Below are 21,678 nucleotides of genomic sequence, written 5' to 3' on the forward strand. Positions count from 1 at the left end.
CACGCAGTCACCAACCCACCCAACCCACGCAGTCACCACCCCACCCACCCCACGCAGTCACCACCCCAACCAACCCACGCAGTCACCACCCCACCCAACCCACGCAGTCACCACCCCCCCACGCAGTCACCACCCCACCCAACCCACGCAGTCACCACCCCAACCAACCCACGCAGTCACCACCCCACCCAACCCACGCAGTCACCACCCCACCCAACCCACGCAGTCACCACCCCAACCAACCCACGCAGTCACCACCCCACCCAACCCACACAGTCACCACCCCACCCAACCCACGCAGTCACCAACCCCTCACCCACGCAGTCACCAACCCACTCCCACCAACCCACGCAGTCACCAACCCACGCAGTCACCAACCCACCCAACCCACGCAGTCACCAACCCACGCAGTCACCAACCCACCCAACCCACGCAGGCACCACCCCACCCACCCCACGCAGTCACCACCCCACCCAACCCACGCAGTCACCACCCCACCCAACCCACGCAGTCACCAACCCACTCAACCCACGCAGTCACCAACCCACGCAGTCACCAACCCACCCAACCCACGCAGTCACCACCCACGCAGTCACCAACCCACCCAACCCACGCAGTCACCAACCCCCACCCACCCCACGCAGTCACCACCCCACCCACCCCACGCAGTCACCACCCACGCAGTCACCACCCCACTCAACCCACGCAGTCACCAACCCACTCAACCCACGCAGTCACCAACCCACTCAACCCACGCAGTCACCACCCCCACCCAACCCACGCAGTCACCACCCCACGCAGTCACCACCCCACTCAACCCACGCAGTCACCAACCCACTCAACCCACGCAGTCACCACCCCACCCAACCCACGCAGTCACCACCCCACGCAGTCACCACCCCACCCAACCCACGCAGTCACCACCCCACTCAGCCCACGCAGTCACCAACCCACTCACCAACCCACGCAGTCACCAACCCACTCAACCCACGCAGTCACCAACCCACGCAGTCACCAACCCCACCCAACCCACGCAGTCACCAACCCACGCAGTCACCAACCCACCCAACCCACGCAGTCACCACCCCACCCAACCCACGCAGTCACCAACCCACTCAACCCACGCAGTCACCAACCCACTCACCCACGCAGTCACCAACCCACGCAGTCACCACCCCACTCAACCCACGCAGTCACCAACCCACTCAACCCACGCAGTCACCACCCCACCCAACCCACGCAGTCACCACCCCACCCAACCCACGCAGTCACCAACCCACTCAACCCACGCAGTCACCAACCCACTCAACCCACGCAGTCACCACCCCCACGCAGTCACCAACCCACGCAGTCACCACCCACCCACCCACCCAACCCAGTCACAGTCACCCAACCCACGCAGTCACCAACCCACCCACCCACGCAGTCACCACCCCACCCACCCCACGCAGTCACCACGCCCCACCCAACCCACGCAGTCACCACCCACGCCCAACCCACGAGTCACCACCCACCCAGTCACCACCCCACCCAACCCACGCAGTCACCAACCCACGCAGTCACCACCCACCCAACCCACGCAGTCACCACCCCCCCCACCCACCACCCCACGCAGTCACCACCCCACCCAACCCACGCAGTCACCACCCCACCCAACCCACGCAGTCACCACCCACCCAACCCACGCAGTCACCCCAGTCACCACCCCCACCCAACCCATGCAGTCACCACCCCACCCAACCCACGCAGTCACCACCCCACCCAACCCACGCAGTCACCACCCCACCCAACCCACGCAGTCCCCACGCAGTCACCACCCCACCCAACCCACGCCACCCCACCCAACCCACGCAGTCACCACCCCACGCAGTCACCACCCCCACCCACCCCACGCAGTCACCACCCCACCCAGTCACCACCCCCCCACCCAACCCACGCAGTCACCACCCCACCCAACCCACGCAGTCACCACCCCCACCCAACCCACGCAGTCACCACCCCACCCACCCACGCAGTCACCACCCCACCCAACCCACGCAGTCACCACCCCACCCAACGCAGTCACCACCCCACCCAACCACACAGTCACCACCCCCACCCAACCCCACAGCAGTCACCAACCCACTCAACCCCCACCGCAGTCACCACCCCCACCCACGCAGTCACCAACGCCCACCCAACCCACGCAGTCACCAACCCACGCAGTCACCAACCCACCCAACCCACGCAGTCACCACCCCACCCACCCCACGCAGTCACCACCCCACCCAACCCACGCAGTCACCACCCCACCCAACCCACGCAGTCACCACCCACTCAACCCACGCAGTCACCACCCCACGCAGTCACCAACCCCACCCAACCCACGCAGTCACCAACCCACGCAGTCACCAACCCACCCAACCCACGCAGTCACCACCCCACCCACCCCACGCAGTCACCACCCCACGCAGTCACCACCCCACGCAGTCACCACCCCACTCAACCCACGCAGTCACCCAAGTCCCACCCAACCCACGCAGTCACCAACCCACTCAACCCACGCAGTCACCACCCCACCCAACCCACGCAGTCACCACCCCACGCAGTCACCACCCCCACTCAACCAGCCCACGCAGTCACCAACCCACTCAACCCACGCAGTCACCACCCCACCCAACCCACGCAGTCACCACCCCACGCAGTCACCACCCCACCCAACCCACGCAGTCACCACCCCACTCAACCCACGCAGTCACCAACCCACTCAACCCACGCAGTCACCAACCCACACCCCACCCACCCACGCAGTCACCACCCCCCACGCAGTCACCAACCCACCCAACCCACGCAGTCACCACCCACGCAGTCACCACCCCCCCACCCAACCCACGCAGTCACCACCCCACTCAACCCACGCAGTCACCAACCCACTCAACCCACGCAGTCACCAACCCACCCAACCCCCGCAGTCACCAACCCACGCAGTCACCACCCCACTCAACCCACGCAGTCACCACCCACTCAACCCACGCAGTCACCACCCCACCCAACCCACGCAGTCACCACCCCACCCAACCCACGCAGTCACCAACCCACTCAACCCACGCAGTCACCAACCCACTCAACCCACGCAGTCACCAACCCACGCAGTCACCAACCCACCCAACCCACACAGTCACCAACCCACGCAGTCACCAACCCACCCAACCCACGCAGTCACCACCCCACCCAACCCACGCAGTCACCAACCCACCCAACCCACGCAGTCACCACCCCACCCACCCCACGCAGTCACCAACCCACGCAGTCACCAACCCACCCAACCCACGCAGTCACCACCCCACCCACCCCACGCAGTCACCACCCCACCCAACCCACGCAGTCACCACCCCACCCAACCCACGCAGTCACCACCCCACCCAACCCACGCAGTCACCACCCCACCCAACCCATGCAGTCACCACCCCACCCAACCCACGCAGTCACCAACCCACCCAACCCACGCAGTCACCCACCCCACGCAGTCACCACCCCACCCAACCCACGCAGTCACCACCCCACGCAGTCACCACCCCACCCACCCCACGCAGTCACCAGTCACCCCCACGCAGTCACCACCCCACCCAACCCATGCAGTCACCACCCCACCCAACCCACGCAGTCACCACCCCACCCAACCCACGCAGTCACCACCCCACCCACCCACCACCCCACCCAACCCCACGCAGTCACCACCCCACGCAGTCACCACCCCACCCAACCCCACGCAGTCACCACCCCACGCAGTCACCAACCCAGCCAACCCACGCAGTCACCAACCCACCCAACCCACGCAGTCACCACCCCACGCAGTCACCAACCCACCCAACCCACGCAGTCACCACCCCACCCAACCCGCGCAGTCACCACCCCATGCAGTCCCCACCCCACCCACCCCACGCAGTCACCAACCCACCCAACCACCCACGCAGTCACCACCCCACCCAACCCACGCAGTCACCAACCCACCCAACCCACGCAGTCACCAACCCACCCAACCCACGCAGTCACCACGCAGTCACCACCCCACCCAACCCACGCAGTCACCACCCCACCCAACCCACGCAGTCACCACCCCACCCAACCCACGCAGTCACCACCCCACGCAGTCACCAACCCACGCAGTCACCACCCCACGCAGTCACCACCCCACCCAACCCACGCAGGCACAACCCCACCCAACCCACGCAGTCACCACCCCACGCAGTCACCAACCCCACCAAACCCACGCAGTCACCACCCCACGCAGTCACCAACCCCACCCAACCCACGCAGTCACCACCCCACCCAACCCACGCAGTCACCAACCCCACCCAACCCACGCAGTCACCACCCCACCCAACCCACGCAGTCACCACCCCACCCACCCCACGCAATCACCACCCACCCAACCCACGCAGTCACCACCCCACCCACCCCACGCAGTCACCACCCCACACAGTCACCACCCCACGCAGTCACCACCCCACCCAACCCACGCAGTCACCACCCCACGCAGTCACCACCCCACCCACTCCACGCAGTCACCACCCCACCCAACCCACGCAGTCACCACCCCACCCAACCCACGCAGTCACCACCCCACCCACCCCACGCAGTCACCACCCCCACCCAACCCACGCAGTCACCAACCCACCCAACCCACGCAGTCACCACCCCACCCACCCCACGCAGTCACCACCCCACCCAACCCACGCAGTCACCACGCCACCCAACCCACGCAGTCACCACCCCCACCCACCCCACGCAGTCACCAACCCACCCAACCCACGCAGTCACCACCCCACCCACCCCACGCAGTCACCACCCCATGCAGTCACCACCCCACCCAACCCACGCAGTCACCACCCCACCCAACCCACGCAGTCACCACCCCACCCACCCACCACCCCACGCAGTCACCACCCCCACCCACCCCACGCAGTCACCACCCCACGCAGTCACCACCCCACGCAGACACCACCCCACCCAACCCACGCAGTCACCACCCCACCCAACCCACGCAGTCACCACCCCACCCACCCCACGCAGTCACCAACACACCCAACCCCACGCAGTCACCAACCCACCCAACCCACCCAACCCCACGCATCACCACCCCACGCAGTCACCACCCCACCCAACCCCACGCAATCACCACCCCACGCAGTCACCACCCCACCCAACCCCACGCAGTCACCACCCCACGCAGTCACCACCCCACCCAACCCACCCAACCCCACGCAGTCACCACCCCACGCAGTCACCACCCCACCCAACCCACGCAGTCACCACCCCACGCAGTCACCACCCCCACCCAACCCACCCAACCCACGCAGTCACCAACCCACACAGTCACCAACCAAACCCACGCAGTCACCAACCCACGCAGTCACCAACCCAACCCACGCAATCACCAACCTACGCAGTCACCAACCCACACAGTCACCAACCAAACCCACGCAGTCACCAACCCACGCAGTCACCAACCCAGGCAGTCACCAACCAAACCCACGCAGTCACCACCCCACGCAGTCACCAACCCAGGCAGTCACCAACCAAACCCACACAGTCACCAACCAAACCCACGCAGTCACCAACCAACCCACGCAGTCACCAACCCACGCAGTCACCAACCCAACCCACGCAATCACCAACCTACGCAGTCACCAACCCACGCAGTCACCAACCCAACCCACGCAGTCACCAACCAAACCCACACAGTCACCAAACAAACCCACGCAGTCACCAACCCACGCAGTCACCAACCCACGCAGTCACCAACCCACGCAGTCACCAACCAAACCCACGCAGTCACCAACCCACGCAGTCACCAACCCACGCAGTCACCAACCCACGTCACCAGTCACCAGTCCCAACCCACGCAGTCACCAACCAAACCCACGCAGTCACCAACCAAACCCACGCAGTCACCAACCCAACCCACGCAGTCACCAAACCAACCCACGCAGTCACCAACCCACGCAGTCACCAACCCACACAGTCACCAACCCACACAGTCACCAACCCACGCAGTCACCAACCCACGCAGTCACCAACCCACGCAGTCACCAACCAAACCCACGCAGTCACCAAACCAACCCACGCAGTCACCAACCAAACCCACGCAGTCACCAACCAAACCCACGCAGTCACCAACCAAACCCACGCAGTCACCAACCCACGCAGTCACCAACCCACGCAGTCACCAACCCACGCAGTCACCAACCCACGCAGTCACCAACCAAACCCACGCAGTCACCAACCCACGCAGTCACCAACCCACGTCAGTCACCAACCCACGCAGTCACCAACCCACGCAGTCACCAACTCACGCAGTCACCAACCCACAAAGTCACCAACCCACGCAGTCACCAACCCACGCAGTCACCAACCCAACCCACGCAGTCACCAACCAAACCCACGCAGTCACCAAACCAACCCACGCAGTCACCAACCCACGCAGTCACCAACCCAACCCACGCAGTCACCAACCCACGCAGTCACCAACCAAACCCACGCAGTCACCAACCAAACCCACGCAGTCACCAACCAAACCCACGCAGTCACCAAACCAACCCACGCAGTCACCAACCCAACCCACGCAGTCACCAACCAAACCCACGCAGTCACCAACCCACGCAGTCACCAACCCACGCAGTCACCAACCCACGCAGTCACCAACCCACACAGTCACCAACCCACGCAGTCACCAACCCACGCAGTCACCAACCCACACAGTCACCAACCCACGCAGTCACCAACCCACGCAGTCACCAACCAAACCCACGCAGTCACCAACCCACGCAGTCACCAACCCACGCAGTCACCAACCCACGCAGTCACCAACCCACGCAGTCACCAACCAACCCACGCAGTCACCAACCCACGAAGTCACCAACCCACGCAGTCACCAACCCATGCAGTCACAAACCCACGCAGTCACCAACCCACGCAGTCACCAACCCACGCAGTCACCAACCCACGCAGTCACCAACCCACGCAGTCACCAACCCACGCAGTCACCAACCCACGCAGTCACCAACCAAACCCACGCAGTCACCAACCAAACCCACGCAGTCACCAACCCACGCAGTCACCAACCCACGCAGTCACCAACCAAACCCACGCAGTCACCAACCAAACCCACGCAGTCACCACCCCACGCAGTCACCAACCCACGCAGTCACCAACCAACCCACGCAGTCACCAACCCACGCAGTCACCACCCCACGCAGTCACCACGCAGTCACAAACCCACGCAGTCACCAACCCACGCAGTCACCAACCCACGCAGTCACCAACCCACGCAGTCACCAACCCAACCCACGCAGTCACCAACCCACGCAGTCACCAACCCACGCAGTCACCAACCCACGCAGTCACCAACCCACGCAGTCACCAACCCAACCCACGCAGTCACCAACCCACGCAGTCACCAACCCACGCAGTCACCAACCCAACCCACGCAGTCACCAACCCACGCAGTCACCAAACCCACGCAGTCACCAACCCACGCAGTCACCAACCCACGCAGTCACCAAACAAACCCACGCAGTCACCAACCCACGCAGTCACCAAACAAACCCACGCAGTCACCAAACCACGCAGTCACCAACCCACGCAGTCACCAACCCACGCAGTCACCAACCCACGCAGTCACCAACCCACGCAGTCACCAACCCACACAGTCACCAACCCACGCAGTCACCAACCAAACCCACGCAGTCACCAACCAAACCCACGCAGTCACCAACCCACGCAGTCACCAACCCACGCAGTCACCAACCCACGCAGTCACCAAACAAACCCACGCAGTCACCAACCCACGCAGTCACCAAACAAACCCACGCAGTCACCAACCCACACAGTCACCAACCCACGCAGTCACCAACCAAACCCACGCAGTCACCAACCAAAACAGTCACCACCCACAGTCACCAACCCACGCAGTCACCCAACCCACGCAGTCACCAACCCAGTCACCCACGCAGTCACCAACCAAACCCACGCAGTCACCACCAAACCCACGCAGTCACCAACCAACCCACGCAGTCACCGGGTCTTGTCTTCAGACTGTAGAGGAGTTTCTCCTTAGTGTTTGTCTTCAGACTGTAGAGGAGTTTCTCCTTAGTGTTTGTCTTGTCTTCAGGCTGTAGAGGAGTTTCTCCTTAGTGTTTGTCTTGTCTTCAGACTGTAGAGGAGTTTCTCCTTAGTGTTTGTCTTCAGACTGTAGAGGAGTTTCTCCTTAGTGTTTGTCTTGTCTTCAGGCTGTAGAGGAGTTTCTCCTTAGTGTTTGTCTTCAGACTGTAGAGGAGTTTCTCCTTAGTGTTTGTCTTCAGACTGTAGAGGAGTTTCTCCTTAGTGTTTGTCTTCAGACTGTAGAGGAGTTTCTCCTTAGTGTTTGTCTTGTCTTCAGGCTGTGGAGGAGTTTCTCCTTAGTGTTTGTCTTGTCTTCAGGCTGTAGAGGAGTTTCTCCTTAGTGTTTGTCTTGTCTTCAGACTGTAGAGGAGTTTCTCCTTAGTGTTTGTCTTGTCTTCAGACTGTAGAGGAGTTTCTCCTTAGTGTTTGTCTTCAGACTGTAGAGGAGTTTCTCCTTAGTGTTTGTCTTGTCTTCAGACTGTAGAGGAGTTTCTCCTTAGTGTTTGTCTTGTCTTCAGACTGTAGAGGAGTTTCTCCTTAGTGTTTGTCTTCAGACTGTAGAGGAGTTTCTCCTTAGTGTTTGTCTTCAGACTGTGGAGGAGTTTCTCCTTAGTGTTTGTCTTCAGACTGTAGAGGAGTTTCTCCTTAGTGTTTGTCTTCAGACTGTAGAGGAGTTTCTCCTTAGTGTTTGTCTTCAGACTGTAGAGGAGTTTCTCCTTAGTGTTTGTCTTCAGGCTGTGGAGGAGTTTCTCCTTAGTGTTTGTCTTCAGACTGTAGAGGAGTTTCTCCTTAGTGTTTGTCTTCAGACTGTAGAGGAGTTTCTCCTCAGTGTTTGTCTTCAGACTGTAGAGGAGTTTCTCCTTAGTGTTTGTCTTGTCTTCAGACTGTAGAGGAGTTTCTCCTTAGTGTTTGTCTTGTCTTCAGACTGTAGAGGAGTTTCTCCTCAGTGTTTGTCTTCAGGCTGTAGAGGAGTTTCTCCTCAGTGTTTGTCTTCAGGCTGTGGAGGAGTTTCTCCTCAGTGTTTGATATGTCCTGTTGAGTGGTAGCTCCTAGGAAACAGCTCCTTCCTGGTTTACACACTGTTGGAACCTGTGTATGTGACCAATAAAGTTTGATTTTGTATCCAGCAGTAAATGACAGTACACTTCCTCTTTTGTCGACAGGGTCACCGAGGTATCACCTGCTTCATCGTGGACAGAGACACCGAGGGGCTTCAGATCGGCAAGAAGGAGAACAAACTGGGTCTGAGAGCTTCTTCAACCTGTCCTCTCAACCTGGACAACATCAAGGTAGGTAGGCTCTTCAACCTGTCCTCTCAACCTGGATAACATCAAGGCAGGTAGGCTCTTCAACCTGTCCTCTCAACCTGGACAACATCAAGGTAGGTAGGCTCTTCAACCTGTCCTCTCAACCTGGACAACATCAAGGTAGGTAGGCTCTTCAACCTGTCCTCTCAACCTGGACAACATCAAGGTAGGTAGGCTCTTCAACCTGTCCAACATCAAGGTAGGTAGGCTCTTCAACCTGTCCTCTTCAACCTGGACAACATCAAGGTAGGTAGGCTCTTCAACCTGTCCTCTCAACCTGGACAACATCAAGGTAGGTAGGCTCTTCAACCTGGATAACATCAAGGTAGGTAGGCTCTTCAACCTGTCCTCTCAACCTGGACAACATCAAGGTAGGTAGGCTCTTCAACCTGTCCTCTTCAACCTGGACAACATCAAGGTAGGTAGGCTCTTCAACCTGTCCTCTCAACCTGGACAACATCAAGGTAGGTAGGCTCTTCAACCTGGATAACATCAAGGTAGGTAGGCTCTTCAACCTGTCCTCTCAACCTGGACAACATCAAGGTAGGTAGGCTCTTCAACCTGTCCTCTCAACCTGGACAACATCAAGGTAGGTAGGCTCTTCAACCTGTCCTCTCAACCTGGATAACATCAAGGTAGGTAGGCTCTTCAACCTGTCCTCTCAACCTGGATAACATCAAGGTAGGTAGGCTCTTCAACCTGTCCTCTCAACCTGGACAACATCAAGGTAGGTATGCTCTTCAACCTGTCCTCTTAACCTGGACAACATCAAGGTAGGTAGGCTCTTCAACCTGTCCTCTCAACCTGGACAACATCAAGGTAGGTAGGCTCTTCAACCTGTCCTCTCAACCTGGATAACATCAAGGTAGGTAGGCTCTTCAACGTGGATAACATCAAGGTAGGTAGGCTCTTCAACCTGTCCTCTTAACCTGGACAACATCAAGGTAGGTAGGCTCTTCAACCTGGATAACATCAAGGTAGGTAGGCTCTTCAACCTGTCCTCTCAACCTGGACAACATCAAGGTAGGTAGGCTCTTCAACCTGTCCTCTTCAACCTGGACAACATCAAGGTAGGTAGGCTCTTCAACCTGTCCTCTCAACCTGGACAACATCAAGGTAGGTAGGCTCTTCAACCTGGATAACATCAAGGTAGGTAGGCTCTTCAACCTGGATAACATCAAGGTAGGTAGGCTCTTCAACCTGGATAACATCAAGGTAAGTAGGCTCTTCAACCTGGACAACATCACGGTAGGTAGGCTCTTCAACCTGCCCTCTTCAACCTGGACAACATCAAGGTAGGTAGGCTCTTCAACCTGGATAACATCAAGGTAGGTAGGCTCTTCAACCTGGATAACATCAAGGTAAGTAGGCTCTTCAACCTGGACAACATCACGGTAGGTAGGCTCTTCAACCTGTCCTCTCAACCTGGACAACATCACGGTAGGTAGGCTCTTCAACCTGCCCTCTTCAACCTGGACAACATCACGGTCGGTAGGCTCTTCAACCTGCCCTCTTCAACCTGGATAACATCAAGGTAGGTAGGCTCTTCAACCTGTCCTCTCAACCTGGACAACATCAAGGTAGGTAGGCTCTTCAACCTGCCCTCTTCAACCTGGACAACATCACGGTAGGTAGGCTCTTCAACCTGGACAACATCAAGGTAGGTAGGCTCTTCAACCTGTCCTCTCAACCTGGATAACATCAAGGTAGGTAGACTCTTCAACCTGTCCTCTTCAACCTGGATAACATCAAGGTAGGTAGACTCTTCAACCTGTCCTCTTCAACCTGGACAACATCAAGGTAGGTAGGCTCTTCAACCTGCCCTCTTCAACCTGGACAACATCACGGTAGGTAGGCTCTTCAACCTGGACAACATCAAGGTAGGTAGGCTCTCCAACCTGTCCTCTCAACCTGGATAACATCAAGGTAGGTAGACTCTTCAACCTGTCCTCTTCAACCTGGATAACATCAAGGTAGGTAGACTCTTCAACCTGTCCTCTTCAACCTGGATAACATCAAGGTAGGTAGACTCTTCAACCTGTCCTCTTCAACCTGGACAACATCAAGGTAGGTAGGCTCTTCAACCTGCCCTCTTCAACCTGGACAACATCACGGTAGGTAGACTCTTCAACCTGGACAACATCAAGGTAGGTAGGCTCTTCAACCTGTCCTCTCAACCTGGATAACATCAAGGTAGGTAGACTCTTCAACCTGTCCTCTTCAACCTGGATAACATCAAGGTAGGTAGACTCTTCAACCTGTCCTCTTCAACCTGGATAACATCAAGGTAGGTAGACTCTTCAACCTGTCCTCTTCAACCTGGACAACATCAAGGTAGGTAGGCTCTTCAACCTGCCCTCTTCAACCTGGACAACATCACGGTAGGTAGGCTCTTCAACCTGGACAACATCAAGGTAGGTAGGCTCTTCAACCTGTCCTCTCAACCTGGATAACATCAAGGTAGGTAGACTCTTCAACCTGTCCTCTTCAACCTGGATAACATCAAGGTAGGTAGACTCTTCAACCTGTCCTCTTCAACCTGGATAACATCAAGGTAGGTAGACTCTTCAACCTGTCCTCTTCAACCTGGACAACATCAAGGTAGGTAGACCCTTCAACCTGGACAACATCAAGGTAGGTAGACCCTTCAACCTGGACAACATCAAGGTAGGTAGACCCTTCAACCTGGACAACATCAAGGTAGGTAGGCTCTTAACCTGGATAACATCAAGGCACCCATTCTAAATATGAACAGATATAGACCGTAACAACAACCAACAATGAAAAGGTGAATCTGATATGCATCAACCTGTCCATCAGATCAGAAGCATGTTGATTAAATGGTAATGTAATGTGTGGATCAGGAGCATGTTGATTAAATGATAATGTTATGTGTGAATCAGAAGCATGTTGATTGAATGGTAATGTGTGGATCAGAAGCATGTTGATTAAATGATAATGTGTGGATCAGAAGCATGTTGATTAAATGATAATGTGTGGATCAGAAGCATGTTGATTGAATGATAATGTGTGGATCAGAAGCATGTTGATTGAATGGTAATGTGTGGATCAGAAGCATGTTGATTGAATGGTAATGTAATGTGTGGATCAGGAGCATGTTGATTGAATGGTAATGTGTGGATCAGAAGCATGTTGATTGAATGGTAATGTAATGTGTGGATCAGGAGCATGTTGATTGAATGGTAATGTAATGTGTGGATCAGGAGCATGTTGATTGAATGGTAATGTAATGTGTGGATCAGAAGCATGTTGATTGAATGGTAATGTAATGTGTGGATCAGAAGCATGTTGATTGAATGGTAATGTAATGTGTGGATCAGAAGCATGTTGATTGAATGGTAATGTAATGTGTGGATCAGAAGCATGTTGATTGAATGGTAATGTGATGTGTGGATCAGAAGCATGTTGATTGAATGGTAATGTAATGTGTGGATCAGAAGCATGTTGATTGAATGGTAATGTAATGTGTGGATCAGAAGCATGTTGATTGAATGGTAATGTAATGTGTGGATCAGAAGCATGTTGATTGAATGGTAATGTAATGTGTGGATCAGAAGCATGTTGATTGAATGGTAATGTAATGTGTGGATCAGAAGCATGTTGATTGAATGGTAATGTAATGTGTGGATCAGAAGCATGTTGATTGAATGGTAATGTAATGTGTGGATCAGAAGCATGTTGATTGAATAGTAATGTAATGTGTGGATCAGGAGCATGTTGATTGAATGGTAATGTAATGTGTGGATCAGGAGCATGTTGATTGAATGGTAATGTAATGTGTGGATCAGAAGCATGTTGATTGAATGGTAATGTAATGTGTGGATCAGAAGCATGTTGATTGAATGGTAATGTAATGTGTGGATCAGAAGCATGTTGATTGAATGGTAATGTAATGTGTGTGTGTGTATAATAATGACTCTACCTTCTAGCTGCGTATATGAAATGTGTCTGTACTCTCTGGAAGTATCAGTATTTTACATTCTGTCTATATATTTTGTCGGGCTGACCCCGTTTAGTCGACTGGTCCATTGATTGGCTGTTGGTCGACCATGTGATTTGCGTCTGTCCGAGTGGACCAATCCGTTGCAGGGGGCCGTGTGGATGTCGTAGTCCATCACTGTTAGACGTGCTACTGAGGTTATATTATGGGTTATATTATGTTAGAACAACGGTGCGACACTTATCAGTAAATACATATTATTTTATAACGAATGCTCTTTTCTCCCACGTTGGATAGCAGGTCGCTGTCCGCGGTTCTGAACCGTTGAATTTGCCCCTCTTTCCTTACACCGTGTTGCTATGGTAACCAGCATATTGGTTACCGTTGCTATGTGCATAATAGCTAAGGTAACCAGCATATTGGTTACCGTTGCTATGTGCATAATAGCTAAGGTAACCAGCATATTGGTTACCGTTGCTATGTGCATAATAGTTAAGGTAACCAGCATATTGGTTACCGTTGCTATGTGCATAATAGTTAAGGTAACCAGCATATTGGTTACCGTTGCTATGTGCATAATAGCAAAGGTAACCAGCATATTGGTTACCTTCACGTTGCGTCGTGCCTAAGAACAGCCCTTAGCCGTTTTATATTGGCCACACCCCCGCGGGCCTTTATTTCTTAAATATGGATTGGTCGAAAGAACTGAGGGACTCTTGGTCGACCCGAGTGTTGTTTTCGTCGGAGGACGGAGCCTAATATGTTGTCTGTTGTTGGCACCAACACTTCACCAAGTCAAATTCTGGGTACGTTGAAAATGTACTTTTTCGAATAAAAAGTGATTTCTGGTTTTGTTCAAGGTTCCCGAGAAGAACGTCTTGGGTCAGATCGGCCACGGATACAAGTACGCCATCGGCATGCTGAACGAAGGCAGGATTGGGATCGCCGCTCAGATGCTGGGGCTGGCTCAGGGTTGCTTCGACCAGGCCGTTCCCTACACCAGACAGAGGGTTCAGTTTGGCAAACGCATCTTCGACTTCCAGGTTAAAAAAAACTTATTCATTTAAAACATTTTTTATATGTCATGGAATTAATGTTTCTCCACTTGTAGGTGTTGCTGCTATGACCAGTGTGTGGCTTGCTGATTTCTATCAAACTCATCTTTGTGATTTATTTTAAAAACCTCCATTATTCTCCATCTTTAATAATAACAATAATCGAGGTCATTTAGCACACACTTTAAAATAAATAAATCCAAAGCGACTCAGTCATGGCTGCATACGTTTTAGCCTGGTTGGCCCCAGCGGGAATCAAACCCACAGCCCTGGCATTGCAAGCGCCATGCTCTACCACCTGAGCCACACAGAACTAGTGTTTTATTGGAAGGAAACTCCAGCACACTGGTGATCATGATGCTTATATAATGTGTTACAGCACCACATCTAAAGGGTGTTCTGTAATGTGATACAGCACCACATCTAAAGGGTGTTCTGTAATGTGTTACAGGCCATGCAGCACCACATCTAAAGGGTGTTCTGTAATGTGATACAGCACCACATCTAAAGGGTGTTCTGTAATGTGTTACAGCACCACATCTAAAGGGTGTTCTGTAATGTGATACAGCACCACATCTAAAGGGTGTTCTGTAATGTGATACAGCACCACATCTAAAGGGTGTTCTGTAATGTGATACAGCACCACATCTAAAGGGTGTTCTGTAATGTGATACAGCACCACATCTAAAGGGTGTTCTGTAATGTGTTACTTCTGTAGCTCAGTTGGTAGAGCATGGCGCTTGTAACGCCAGGGTAGTGGGTTCGATTCCGTAGAATGGACCACCCATACGTAGAATGTATGCACACATGACTGTAAGTCGCTTTGGATAAAAGCGTCTGCTAAATGGCATATATTATCTAAAGGGTGTTCTGTAATGTGTTACAGGCCATGCAGCACCACATCTAAAGGGTGTTCTGTAATGTGTTTAAGGCCATGCAGCACCACATCTAAAGGGTGTTCTGTAATGTGATGCAGCACCACATCTAAAGGGTGTTCTGTAATGTGATGCAGCACCACATCTAAAGGGTGTTCTGTAATGTGTTACAGGCCATGCAGCACCACATCTAAAGGGTGTTCTGTAATGTGATGCAGCACCACATCTAAAGGGTGTTCTGTAAAGTTACAGCACCACATCTAAAGGGTGTTCTGTAATGTGTTTCAGGCCATGCAGCACCAGATCGCCCATGTAGCCACCCAGATAGAGGCTGCCAGGCTGCTTACCTACAACGCTGCCCGGCTGAAGGAGGCAGGACGACCTTTCATCAAGGAGGCCTGCATGGCCAAGTACTTCACCTCAGAGGTGAGCTGAATGTAGAGACCAAGGCCCATGTTCATACAGCGTCTCAGAGTGCTACGATCATATAATCACTGGACTGGTCCTGTATCAGAACCCTGCTCGGAGAGGGTACCGCCCTGCTCGAGAGGGTACCGCCCTGCTCGGAGAGGGTACCGCCCTGCTCGGAGAGGGTACCGCCCTGCTCGAGAGGGTACCGCCCTGCTCCGAGAGGGGTCCCGCCCTGCCCCGCCCTGCTCGGAGAGGGTCCCGCCCTGCTCGGAGAGGGGTCCAGCCCTACTCAGAGAGGGGTCCAGCCCTACTCAGAGAGGGGTCCAGCCCTACTCAGAGAGGGTACCGCCCTACTCAGAGAGGGGTCCAGTCCTGCTCCGAGAGGGTACCGCCCTGCTCCGAGAGGGTACCGCCCTGCTCCGAGAGGGTACCGCCCTGCTCCGAGAGGGTACCGCCCTGCTCCGAGAGGGTACCGCCCTGCTCCGAGAGGATACCGCCCTGCTCCGAGAGGGTACCAGCCCTACTCAGAGAGGGGTACAGCCCTGCTCAGAGAGGGGTCCCGCCCTGCTCAGAGAGGGGTCCCGCCCTGCTCAGAGAGGGGTCCCGCCCTGCTCAGAGAGGGTCCCGCCCTGCTCAGAGAGGGGTCCCGCCCTGCTCAGAGAGGGGTCCCGCCCTACTCAGAGAGGGGTCCCGCCCCTACTCAGAGAGGGTACCCGCCCTACTCAGAGAGGGGTCCAGCCCTACTCAGAGAGGGGTCCCGCCCCTACTCAGAGAGGGGTCCAGCCCTACTCAGAGAGGGGTCCAGCCCTACTCAGAGAGGGGTCCAGCCCTACTCAGAGAGGGGTCCAGCCCTACTCAGAGAGGGGTCCAGCCCTACTCAGAGAGGGGTCCCGCCCTACTCAGAGAGGGGTCCCGCCTACTCAGAGAGGGGTCCAGCCCTACTCAGAGAGGGGTCCAGCCCTACTCAGAGGGGTCCAGCCCTACTCAGAGAGGGGTCCAGCCCTACTCAGAGAGGGGTCCAGCCCTACTCAGAGAGGGGTCCCGCCCTGCTCGGAGAGGGGTCCCGCCCTGCTCGGAGAGGGGTCCCGCCCTGCTCGGAGAGGGGTCCCGCCCTGCTCGGAGAGGGTACCGCCCTGCTCCGAGAGGGTACCGGTACCGCCCTGCTCCGAGAGGGTACCGGTACCGCCCTGCTCCGAGAGGGTACCGGTACCGCCCTGCTCCGAGAGGGTACCGGTACCGCCCTGCTCCGAGAGGGTACCGGTACCGCCCTGCTCCGAGAGGGTACCGGTACCGCCCTGCTCAGAGAGGGTACCGGTACCGCCCTGCTCAGAGAGGGGACCAGCCCTGCTCAGAGAGGGGTCCAGCCCTGCTCAGAGAGGGGTCCAGCCCTGCTCAGAGAGGGGTCCCGCCCCTGCTCAGAGAGGGGTCCCGCCCCTGCTCAGAGAGGGGTCCCGCCCCTGCTCAGAGAGGGGTCCCGCCCTGCTCAGAGAGGGGTCCAGCCCTACTCAGAGAGGGTACCCGCCCTACTCAGAGAGGGGTCCAGCCCTACTCAGAGAGGGGTCCCGCCCTACTCAGAGAGGGGTCCAGCCCTACTCAGAGAGGGGTCCAGCCCTACTCAGAGAGGGGTCCCGCCCTACTCAGAGAGGGGTCCAGCCCTACTCAGAGAGGGGTCCAGCCCTACTCAGAGAGGGGTCCAGCCCTACTCAGAGAGGGGTCCAGCCCTACTCAGAGAGGGGTCCCGCCCTACTCAGAGAGGGGTCCAGCCCTACTCAGAGAGGGGTCCAGCCCTACTCAGAGAGGGGTCCAGCCCTACTCAGAGAGGGGTCCCGCCCTACTCAGAGAGGGGTCCAGCCCTACTCAGAGAGGGGTCCAGCCCTACTCAGAGAGGGGTCCAGCCCTACTCAGAGAGGGGTCCAGCCCTACTCAGAGAGGGGTCCAGCCCTGCTCAGAGAGGGGTCCAGCCCTACTCAGAGAGGGGTCCAGCCCTACTCAGAGAGGGGTCCCGCCCTGCTCAGAGAGGGGTCCAGCCCTACTCAGAGAGGGGTCCCGCCCTGCTCAGAGAGGGGTCCAGCCCTGCTCAGAGAGGGGTCCAGCCCTACTCAGAGAGGGGTCCAGCCCTACTCAGAGAGGGGTCCCGCCCTGCTCAGAGAGGGGTCCCGCCCTGCTCAGAGAGGGGTCCCGCCCTGCTCAGAGAGGGGTCCAGCCCTGCTCTTCTAACAGAGGGAATGAACAGTGCAAATCCAAACTATATCATTCAACAGCATCAAAGTATTTGTGTTAATTGCTCCTTGTTCTTTTCTGCATAAATTAGGTGGCAACGTTGACCACTTCAAAATGCATCGAGTGGATGGGAGGGGTAGGCTTCACCAAAGACTACCCTGTTGAGAAGTACTACAGAGATTGTAAAATAGGTACGTTTCTATGGCTAGTTCCAAAGCTATCCTGTACTGTTGCTATGCAACCCGGTGGGTAACATGACTCTGTGGGGTGGTGTTTAGGAACGTCATAACTACAGTTAGCTAGCTAGTTATTGGGCCACAGCAAGGTGGAGTGGGCAGGGGGGAGGTGCTGGGCTGCACAGAAGGTAATCTGATCCTCGAGGAATTCCTCTGTCTGGTCTGACCTTGGTGTTCTAGGAGAGAGGGGGTGGGTGCTAGGAGAGAGGGGGTGGGTGCTAGGAGAGAGGGGTGGGTGCTAGGAGAGAGGGGGTGGGTGCTAGGAGAGAGGGGGTGGGTGCTAGGAGAGAGGGGGTGGGTGCTAGGAGAGAGGGGGTGGGTGCTAGGAGAGAGGGGTGAGTGCTTGGAGAGAGGGGGTGGGTGCTAGGAGAGAGGGGGTGGGTGCTAGGAGAGAGGGGGTGGGTGCTAGGAGAGAGGGGGTGGGTGCTAGGAGAGAGGGGTGGGTGCTAGGAGAGAGGGGGGGTGGGTGCTAGGAGAGAGGGGGTGGGTGCTAGGAGAGAGGGGTGGGTGCTAGGGAGAGAGGCGGTGGGTGCTAGGAGAGAGGCGGTGGGTGCTAGGAGAGAGGGGGTGGGTGCTAGGATAGAGGGGGGTGAGTGCTAGGAGAGAGGCGGTGGGTGCTAGGAGAGAGGGGTGGGTGCTAGGAGAGAGGGGTTTGTCCAAAATAAGAGGACGGGGCCCTGTGTGGCATCCTAGGTAAGAGGACGAGGCCCTGTGTGGCGTCCTAGGTATGAGGACGAGGCCCTGTGTGGCGTCCTAGGTAAGAGGACGAGGCCCTGTGTGGCGTCCTAGGTAAGAGGACGGGGCCCTGTGTGGCGTCCTAGGTAAGAGGACGGGGCCCTGTGGGGTCCTAGGTAAGAGGACGTGGCCCTGTGGGGTCCTAGGTAAGAGGACGGGGCCCTGTGGGGTCCTAGGTAAGAGGACGGGGCCCTGTGGGGTCCTAGGTAAGAGGACGGGGCCCTGTGGGGTCCTAGGTAAGAGGACGGGGCCCTGTGGGGTCCTAGGTAAGAGGACGAGGCCCTGTGGGGTCCTAGGTAAGAGGACGAGGCCCTGTGGGGTCCTAGGTAAGAGGACGGGGCCCTGTGGGGTCCTAGGTAAGAGGACGAGGCCCTGTGGGGTCCTAGGTAAGAGGACGAGGCCCTGTGTGGCGTCCTAGGTAAGAGGACGGGACCCTGTGGCGTCCTAGGTAAGAGGACGGGGCCCTGTGGGGTCCTAGGTAAGAGGACGGGACCCTGTGGCGTCCTAGGTAAGAGGACGGGGCGCTATTTCAGACACACCCACTCAACCAGGGTACAGTCGCAGTTCCACAGACTGAGTGAACTGTTTCTCTTTGGTCCAGTACTGATTAAGGAAAACTCTCTATTTTAATTCCTGGTGGAAGTTATGGACATTAACGTGTGATAACATGTCGTCTGTATTGTTCCATTCCAGTATTGGTGTAATGGTCATTAAAGCTGGTTCTCCGTCTCTGTATCTACACAGGTACCATTTATGAGGGCACCACCAACATCCAGCTGTCCACCATGGCCAAGTTTATAGACAAGGAGTATGATCACTGACTTCCTGACCTGGTCTGGCTGTTTCCTCATCGTGTAGACTGATCTCCTGACCTGACCTCTTGACCTGGTCTCCTGACCTGACCTCTTGACCTGACCTCCTGACCTGGTCTGGCTGTTTCCTCATCGTGTAGACTGATCTCCTGACCTGACCTCCTGACCTGACCTCCTGACCTGGTCTCCTGACCTGACCTCTTGACCTGGTCTCCTGACCTGACCTCTTGACCTGGTCTCCTGACCTGACCTCTTGACCTGACCTCCTGACCTGGTCTGGCTGTTTCCTGTAGACTGATCTCCTGACCTGACCTCCTGACCTGGTCTGGCTGTTTCCTCATCGTGTCGACTGATCTCCTGACCTGACCTCCTGACCTGACCTCCTGACCTGGTCTCCTGACCTGACCTCCTGACCGTATCCTCAGCATGGAGACTGACCTCCTGACCTGGTCTCTGACCTGACCTCCTGACCTGACCTCCTGACCTCCTGACCTGACCTCCTGACCTGACCTCCTGACCTGGCCTCCTGACCTGACCTCCTGACCTGACCTCCTGACCTGACCTCCTGACCTGACCTCCTGACCTGACCTCCTGGCCTGGCCTCCTGACCTGGCCTCCTGACCTGACCTCCTGACCTGACCTCCTGACCTGACCTCCTGACCTGACCTCCTGACCTGACCTCCTGACCTGACCTGACCTCCTGACCTGAACTCCTGACCTGACCTCCTGACCGTCATACACTCCTCTTTGTGACCAAACTGGATGTGATCAGGCGTTGTTGAACTGTTGTGTGATTTAGGGCTCTATTCAATCTGAATGGTTGAAAGTTCAGCGTTTACAGCATGATATGAACATTTTAAAGGCTTAGTGGAGACCTTATACAACCTGTACCACTTCAGCCACCCAGACTGAATAGAGCCCTTAGTGTCAGACATTACTGTAGAGGTCAATGGTGAACCACTTCAGCCACCCAGACTGAATAGAGCCCTTAGTGTCAGACATTACTGTAGAGGTCAATGGTGAACCACTTCAGCCACCCAGACTGAATAGAGCCCTTAGTGTCAGACGTTACTGTAGAGGTCTGAACCACTTCAGCCACCCAGACTGAATAGAGCCCTTAGTGTCAGACATTACTGTAGAGGTCACTTCAGCCACCCAGACTGAATAGAGGCATAGTGTCCGTTACTGTAGATCAATGGTGTCAGCCACCCAGACTGAATAGAGCCCTGTGTCAGACATTAGAGGTCAATGGTGAACCACTTCAGCCACCCAGACTGAATAGAGCCCTTAGTGTCAGACGTTACTGTAGAGGTCAATGGTGAACCACTTCAGCCACCCAGACTGAATAGAGCCCTTAGTGTCAGACATTACTGTAGAGGTCAATGGTGAACCACTTCAGCCACCCAGACTGAATAGAGCCCTTAGTGTCAGACATTACTGTAGAGGTCAATGGTGAACCACTTCAGCCACCCAGACTGAATAGAGCCCTTAGTGTCAGACGTTACTGTAGAGGTCAATGGTGAAACCACTTCAGCCACCCAGACTGAATAGAGCCCTTAGTGTCAGACGTTACTGTAGAGGTCAATGGTGAACCACTTCAGCCACCCAGACTGAATAGAGCCCTTAGTGTCAGACGTTACTGTAGAGGTCAATGGTGAAATTAGCCACCCAGACTAGAGCCCTTAGTGTCAGACATTACTGTAGAGGTCAATGGTGAACCACTTCAGCCACCCAGACTGAATAGAGCCCTTAGTGTCAGACATTACTGTAGAGGTCAATGGTGAACCACTTCAGCCACCCAGACTGAATAGAGCCCTTAGTGTCAGACATTACTGTAGAGGTCACAAGGAACCACTTCAGCCACCCAGACTGAAATAGAGCCCTTAGTGTCAGACGTTACTGTAGAGGTCAATGGTGAACCACT

General features: G+C 55.8%; 2 long non-coding RNA genes and 1 pseudogene across 20 annotated transcripts; 2 read left to right on the forward strand and 1 right to left on the reverse strand.

Moving 5' to 3' along the window:
- Positions 1-19,965, forward strand: part of LOC127924728 (short/branched chain specific acyl-CoA dehydrogenase, mitochondrial-like) — a 33,222-nt pseudogene extending 13,257 nt beyond the window's left edge.
- Positions 19,685-20,465, reverse strand: LOC127924730 (uncharacterized). Of its 14 annotated transcripts, none has more exons than XR_008118724.1 (5): positions 20,377-20,465; positions 20,239-20,337; positions 20,062-20,205; positions 19,854-19,986; positions 19,685-19,814 (listed from the first exon to the last, which is right to left on the reverse strand). It is a non-coding gene; the product is annotated as an uncharacterized LOC127924730 (long non-coding RNA). The 14 variants fall into 14 exon arrangements; XR_008118728.1 differs by having other exon boundaries at positions 19,691-19,908; positions 19,948-19,986; XR_008118731.1 differs by having other exon boundaries at positions 19,691-19,853; positions 19,909-19,986.
- Positions 20,466-20,587: 122 nt separating this feature from the next.
- LOC127924729 (uncharacterized) lies at positions 20,588-21,672 on the forward strand. 6 transcript variants are annotated; one of them, XR_008118714.1, is made up of 4 exons: positions 20,686-20,833; positions 20,999-21,266; positions 21,335-21,401; positions 21,461-21,672. It is a non-coding gene; the product is annotated as an uncharacterized LOC127924729 (long non-coding RNA). The 6 variants fall into 6 exon arrangements; XR_008118716.1 differs by having other exon boundaries at positions 21,528-21,672; XR_008118712.1 differs by lacking the exon at positions 21,335-21,401 and having other exon boundaries at positions 20,588-20,766; positions 21,066-21,266.
- The last annotated feature ends 6 nt before the right edge of the window (positions 21,673-21,678 follow it).

The sequence above is a fragment of the Oncorhynchus keta genome, unplaced genomic scaffold (assembly GCF_023373465.1).
Source record: "Oncorhynchus keta strain PuntledgeMale-10-30-2019 unplaced genomic scaffold, Oket_V2 Un_contig_4492_pilon_pilon, whole genome shotgun sequence".
In the NCBI taxonomy this organism is placed as follows: Eukaryota; Metazoa; Chordata; class Actinopteri; order Salmoniformes; family Salmonidae; genus Oncorhynchus; species Oncorhynchus keta.